Source organism: Pinus tabuliformis, chromosome 6 (assembly GCF_031772625.1).
Source record: "Pinus tabuliformis cultivar Carrire ecotype Pingquan chromosome 6, CPIR1, whole genome shotgun sequence".
Lineage (NCBI taxonomy): Eukaryota > Viridiplantae > Streptophyta > Pinopsida > Pinales > Pinaceae > Pinus > Pinus tabuliformis.
In genome coordinates, this window is record NC_142292.1 from 1,562,730,049 (window position 1) to 1,562,738,037 (window position 7,989).

The window sequence follows — 7,989 nt, forward strand, 5'->3', positions numbered from 1 at the left end:
TTTTGTAGATGAGCCTTTTTGGAACAAAAACCTCCTCCAATTTCTCAAAACACTTCTTGGATTGGCCACAATAGTTTCTGCAAAACTATGACTTAAACAGGAAATTTCTGAAGGATGTACCTTTTTTGCTCTAATTTCATCTTTTAACCTTAAACTTCTTTTGACTGTTTTTCACTTTTACTTTGGATAAAATTCATTGTAGCTGGTGAAAGTGTTTTCATCTTTGTTTAGCCCTCAATTTCTTCATGTTTACTTTTACTGTTTACAATTTACTTTTTACTTTTACCGCTCTGTTTTTTCATCTGTCTTCACTTTGACATGAATTTGTATACTCTGTTTTGTAATTGTCTTCCCTGCTGTTTATCTTCATGGTAGCTAATTTACTTGTCTTGGTCTTCAATCTGATACTCTTTAATCCTGATACACTTTGACTGTTCTTTACTGTGTCCTTTTACCTTCAATGTGTAGTTTAGGTTTTTACTGTCTGTTTCAACAGTGAATCGTTTAATTTCATGTTTCTTTTGCTTATCTTTCAACTGTATGTTTTATCTTCCATCTCTGTTTAAATAGATTTGATAACACTCTTGGAGTAAAAAGGTATTATGACTAGTATTAAGACTCTTTATCCAAGGCTGTGGTCTTCTTATCACCTTTAAAACAAAACAAATTATTAAGAAAGCATTGGTTTGTAGGGGAGGTCGAAAAGGTTTCATTTGGGCTTGAGAGGTCTGCAGAGTGAGTCCAGAATGCTTTTCAGGAGGTAAACCATGCTCGAATCAGTTAATAGAGGCTTTAGGTGGCGCAGCTGGGTTACGTAGGGTTTTACAACACAATCAGGTGAAAACGAGCAAAACTGGGGTTTTTGTGTTTAAACGGGTAAATGGTTGGTATTGGCGGGTGAATGAAAATAACAATTGGCGGCAATTGAATGATGAGACATTTTTTCGTATGTGGAGGGCAGTAAGCAGTAAGTGATCGCACCGCTTTTGGGATCGGGCAGTATTCGACTGGAGGACAGCGATTCCACTAGTTGTAGGATGTGTGGCAGAGGTACGGGAGGAAACCGCCTGTTGAGAGCGCGTTAACGTGCGGTCACCAAGGGGGGCGCGATATTGATAATGATCATTGGATGATGGGGACGAGATCGAACGGTGGACAGGAAGCGGAGTACGGCGGAACTTTAATTGCGGTGGGCCCGATTTAATTAACAAGTTAATAAATCACATCGGGGTGTTTATGAATGGCGGGGAGGTTCTTAATTAACTTTAGGGGTTAATTAATTCCTTTTTGCAGAGTGGGGAGATTAGGTTATTAATGAATCTCAGATTAATCCATTAATCCCTTTTTAATTGTGTTTATGGTTATAATTAACCGAGGCGGGGTATATAATAATTTAGGGATTTTAATATATAATTAAATAATACGGGAAAGGGTGGAACTTTAATCGGGAGTTATATAATATATGTTAAAAGTTAATATGACATAAAATGAGAATAAGCGCTAAGTAAAACATTAGAGAGTATATTTAACTTAGGCTTAAGTGAAAAGGGGATTTATGTAGTATTGTGTAATTTTCCTAAGAAAAATGGGATTTTACTTAGGAAAAGCCTTATGGAATGAATGAATGATGATTTTTAAGTACTTTAGGCTTTTAGATTATTGGACCGAGGGTCCAGTCCCTCCAAAAGTCAGAGAAACGCTCTGAGCCCCTTTAATTTTCAAAGACCTTAATACTTTAGGGGGAATTAGTGAAATCTTTAGGGAAAAATGTGAAGGGAAGTTAATTATTCGACCTTGTTTTGATTGAACTGCATCTAGTGTAATGTCTACTTTGTACTTGTGATAAAAGTGAAAATTAACACATTTAGAGACATTATCCATCACAAGTAATTCTGCAACATCATCTACCTACCCTACCTACTTTAGCTTGACATTTTTTCTTCTTTATTAGGGTGCACTTGGACTGGCAAACCCTTAACACACTTTCTTTTCTTTTACATATAGAAATCTATCTAAGTCTAACCTTATTACATCCAAGGGATCATATTAAACTGTTGAGCTCCTTTTATTCACTCTACCTAACTACTTATCTGCCAAGATTAAATAGTTTGGTCAGATCTTTATGCTCTATTTCTAAAACATAAAATTCAAATATGAACTAGCCAAGCTTAAGCTGTTTGATTGTTCATCAATTTTGGCATAAGTTACAAGTTGCACACAATTGTTTATTACAAAAAATGAAAAAGTAGTGGCATTTAGACTTGCACACTTTTTTGGTCTATTTTTGTTTGGGGTTCATTTCTTCTCATTTTTTGACCATTTTAATCTTTTCACCCTTTGATTTTTCTTTTAGGGTATACCCTCTTTACATTTTTTAAATTTTTTGATTTTTTGACAATATGGAAAACCTTTGCAACAAGTAAAGGTATGAACATATTACATAGCCCATCAAGTCAATCATGAAATATGACACCTATTGGTATAGGAGCATAACACTGGCTCCACTTGGGGATGGCTTTTCCTGGTGGAAAGTCAAGAACAGCAAGTCAGATGGCCTCTGAATGATTTTGACTGTGATCTGAAATCTCCTTCTGCTTGTTGCTTTATTGTATGTATGACAGTAACACTTCTGAAGCTTAGGGCCTTCTCTTCGAGCTTCAACTCCACAATTTTACCATCCAGTCAACAATTAAATCTGTATTCTTCCTTCTTGAATCCCACTTGAGCACCTTGTCACTTAGGTAGGAATTTTTAGCCTTGGTCCTTTTATCAAAATCTTTTTAACCTTTCCCTGAACAACTTGAGATCTAACCTGAAACTAAAAGGTGCTGCAACCTTCAAACCAAATTAGTAAATCATCAAGACCTTAGGGCCTTTTGATTGGATTCAAATCTTTAAGGATTTATTTCATAATCTACTAAAAACTGAATTAAATCAAACTGAAATCCTACCTACTTACTCTAATCAGCTTTCTAACTGTTGGTTAGGTAAAATGAAACAACCAATGCAACCACTCAAGCATCATATACATTGGTGACCTTTGTTGCTTGTGCTTGTTGGTGTTTAAAATTGAGATCTTGCAATCAAATATAGCTTTGTTAACCTTTGAGAAGATAAGGAAATTCCTGATCTCCTTTGTTGGATCTAGAAACTGTACAAAAGGATCTTGTAACATATATACACTATTCTTGAACTGATTCAAACAATTGTACATCTGTTTTGTATGGCCTACATGCCATGACACTGAAATAATACCTTCATCTTTAACACCTTGCATGTTTTCAACTGATCTTTGCGACGATATTTCTACTGATTGTAATGTCTGTCCGGTGAAACCATTATCATCTTGATTTTGATGGAGAAAAATTATGATTGCATTCATCATTCAACCTATCAGCCATTGGATCATAAAGAACTTGGAAGGATTGCTACAACTTATTACATATAGGTTCAAATGGAACTTCATAGATTTCTACAAGATGCTCCTCCTTTTCTTTAAAATTTTTATACCACATTTCCTTTAAAAATTGAAATGATTCAAAACAAAGAGGCAGGGAATCATCTTGGATCATTTGATCATATGTTCCAGCTTCCAAGTCTTCTTCTGCAACCTGACATTCAATGGCATTTTGGGGCTGCAAATCTAGATATGAGAAGTCTTGAACAAATATTTTATTGCCCTCTAGATAGTTAATATCAAGACTTGTTGACATTTGATTTCTAATTGCATGATAGTTATTTCTGATAAACTGAAATGAAGAAAACAAAATGGTAAACTTCCTTCACTGATTTCAAAATTTTCTGCACTTTCCTCCTCATTCTCATAGCTGAAATGAACAAGGTGATCACTATTTTAAAGCTGCTGAACCTGAACTTCCTTATTCCTCAAACTAGCCTTTGATTGGTCTGTAAAGTTAGTTTGGATTTGAAGAACATAATTATCATCATACTGATCATATTTGGGCAAATCATCAAAAGAAGTAATGTCATCAAACATACACATTAGATCAGGATATTGCTCCTCCACATATTGCTCTATGAATCTATCTTTTGTTATATGGTAGATTGAGTTGGTGGAATTTGTTCATGAATATCAACCTTTTTCTTTTGTGAAATAAATGTGTCATGGTTATTTTGAACAAAACATTCAACTTTCATTGTGATCTTATGAATCATTTCCTCTATTTTGTTTATCAAAATGTTGAGTTTTTCCTCTTTCTTTGCTTTCAACTTTTCTCTTCTAATTTGCAGATTAACTTCTACATCTACTGCCATGTTCTGCATCTGTTCCAGTGTTGAGGAATTTCTTTCTCTTAGATGAAATTCTATCTCTGAATCAAATGCTCTTGGGTAATGCAAAAGAGCTGAATCAGGGGGAGGTCTTATGTTTAATGGTATTGAATAATAGGCTTGATTAAATCTGTCTGAAAATTGTTGTATTGTTTCATCTGGCTGTCTTTTTAATTTATTATATTCTTCTATCATCACAAGAAGATTGACTTTAATTATCCATCTATCAAGGAAGAGTTTGAGAAACTGCTCAAGATTTGAGATGCTTGCCTCAGGCAGGGTTTTGAACCAACTCTTGACTTTGTCTTGCAAAGAAAGAGCAAAAAGCCTAATACTGACATCCTCTTCATCTACTTCAAATAAGTTAAGATAATCTTCAAAAGTTTGAATATGTTTTTGGGCAGTGATACCATTCTCTCGATCAAACCTAGGGATATACTTGGGATAATCGTTAGGGAAAGCATGGAGTGTAGGAGGCAAAATGAGTGGTTTATATCTATCAAAACTTTATGAGGTACTGGAATATGTACAGGGATTGTATGATTAGTCTTAATTTTTTGATTCTCCTTAATTGGAAAATGATCTTCATAAGAATTAGAAGATTGTTGTTCAAATGTGTAAGGAGACTTTATATCTACATTTTTCAAAGGAAAATAATAAAAATTTAATCTAAAATCATCTCTAAAATACAACATATATTGAAAAACTTTATCAATGAGAAATAACATAATGTCTTGGATAACAATCCAAGCTAAAAGCCTGATCTTTTCACACAGTTCTTTCAGGTTCATTTCTCCAGTGGAGTCTTGATTGTGAAATTAATTTGGAGTCACCAGGTGGATGATTTTAACCTTTGTGTTTCTTATCCCTGTCCACCAGCATAGATCAAATCCAAACCTGTAAAACAATTATGAATACAAAGTTAGTTCTCCAGGAAACCAAAGTTTGAGTATTTTAAGATTATTTTGCTTTATTATGAATTTTCAAAACAAGTTCTATGATTTCTTTAAGAGGCTTTAGATATGAGATTTAAACTTTCTTAAAGATTTATTTGACAAGAGAAACTGATCAAGTGTTTGAAACCATATGTTCAATATATAAACTAGATCAGAGATAGACTGAAGTAGCATTCATCTAATATGCAATTGCAAAGCAAGAGCAGTTCAAAGGCTACCTGACTAACTTCAGGATCCGTCTTGTAGTTTATAAAGTAAACAATAGTAACAAACAAATTATTCATTCCCCAGTAGAGTCGCCACTATGTTATCACTCAGATTTTCCTTGAAGTTGTTGGAAGAGGAAAGGGGTCCAAGGTAACTACAAACCAACTTTTAGATACAGAATCTAGTCAATCTATATCCAAAGAGGGTTCTCTCTTTATGATTTAGCTTGGTTTTGAAAGATATTAGGCTAGTTGTGAAGTTTAGGGGTTTTGTTTGAGTTTGGGTGGTGAGATTCAATAGCAGAGGGGTAAAACTAAGTAGCTTAGGCCATTGGGCTAATGGAGTCAAAGAAGATGGCTTAACTGGATTTAGTTTCTTAACAAAAGATGGTTTCACAGGGCAAGATGGTCAAACAGGGAACAAATAAAGACTTGGAATAGATGGAATGGACTCAAAATGGGTGAAGAGCAGTCAAGAATCCTTCAGCCTATTTAAAGAGTGAACTTGAATGATTACTAATAAAGAGCAGTTAAGTATTCTTTACTAAATAATCAAAATGAATGAACTAGAAAACAAGAGCAATTAAGATTTCACTATTTATCCTAATTCAGAAGAAAACATAGAGAATAATAACGATTGAAAATAGAGTGCAATCAAGAATATTCTGAATTAATCTTTTTATTTTATCATTCATATGAAACATAGATGATATAATAAACAAGGAAAACTTTAAAACATAAGTTATAGAGAACTTATTGATCCGGTGTTTGACTCAAGAAATCTGTGAAAAGTCCTTTGCATCAATTCTTTATCCAGCAAGCCACACAAAGTTGGTCCAATCAGCACTTTATTTTAAAATAATCAATATTACAGCAATGTCTAAGAATCCACCCAAAATACTTCAAATGGAGAAGTATTTATCCTAATTGTAAACTGAAATATCTTGAAAAATATCAAGATTAGTTTCAGAAATATCTCCAACTATTTACATTAATAGAACTTTAATGAAGGACATTCCAAACTAATGAATCTATTTGGCACTATGTTTATGGATTTATGGTGACAAAGAAGAGAAAGTTGAATTTGGTAGCAACTCTTAGTTGATGATGAGGCATCCCAGTCACTAACTGCATCCTTCCTTTGTGCATTCTGCCCCAAAAATTCTGCAAACTTAGGGTCCAATGATATGCTTGTATATCTCAATCCGTAATAGATATGTAAAAAGTGAAAGATATTTTTGTAGATAAGAATGTTTTTGAGATAAACCTCTCTCAGTTCCCAAAACTTCAACTCCAGTTGTTCACAATATTCTCTGAAAAAAGATGTCAAAAACAAGACTTTGCACAAACTGAAAAATAGGTTGTGAAGACATGCACTTATCTCCCTCTTGGTAATACCTGTGTAAAAAGTGAGAGATTTTTTTGTAGATGAGCCTTTTGGGAACAAAAACCTCCTCCAGTTTCTCAAAATACTTCTTGGATTGGCCACAATAGTTTCTGTAAAACTATGACTTAAATAGGAAATTTCTGAAGAATGTACCATTTTTGCTCTGATTTCATCTTTTAACCTTAAACTTCTTTTGACTGTTTTTTACTTTTACTTTGGATAAACTTCATTGTATCTGGTGAAATTGTTTTCATCTTTGTTTAACCCTCAATGTCTTCATGTTTACTTTTACTGTTTATTGTTTACTTTTTACTTTTACCGCTCTATTTTTTTCATCTGTCTTCACTTTGATATGAATTTGTATACTCTGTTTTGTAATTGTCTTCCCTGTTGTTTATCTTCATGGTAGCTAATTTACTTGTCTTGGTCTTCAATCTGATACTCTTTAATCCTGATACACTTTGACTGTTCTTTACTATGTCCTTTTACCTTCAATGTGTAGTTTAGGTTTTTACTATCTGTTTCAACAGTGAATTGTTTAATTTCATGTTTCCTTTGCTTGTCTTTCAACTGTATGTTTTATCTTCCATCTCTGTTTGAATAGATTTGATAACACTTTTAGAGTAAATAGGTCTTATGATTAGTATTAAGACTGTTTATCCAAGGCTGTGGTCTTCTGATCACCTGAAAAAAAACAAATTGTTAAGAAAGCATTGGTTTGTAGGGGAGGTTGAAAAGGTTTCATTTGGGCTTGAGAGGTCTGTGGAGTGAGTCCAGAATGCTTTTAGGGAGGTAAACCATGCTCGAATCGGTTAATAGAGGCTTTAGGTGGCGCAGCTGGGTTACGTAGGGTTTTACTGCACAATCAGGTGAAAACGAGCAAAACTGGGGTTTTTGTGTTTAAACGGGTAAATGGTTGGTATTGGCGGGTGAATGAAAATGACAATTGGTGGCAACTGAATGATGAGACATTTTGTCGTATGTGGAGGGTGGTAAGTGGTAAGTGATCGCACCGCTTTTGGGATCGGGCGGTATTCGACTGGAGGACAGCAATTCCACTAGTTGCAGATGCGTGCAATTGTACGGGAGGAAAAACCGCGTGGTGATCGCGCATTAACACGCAGTCACCAAAGGGGGCGCGATATTGATA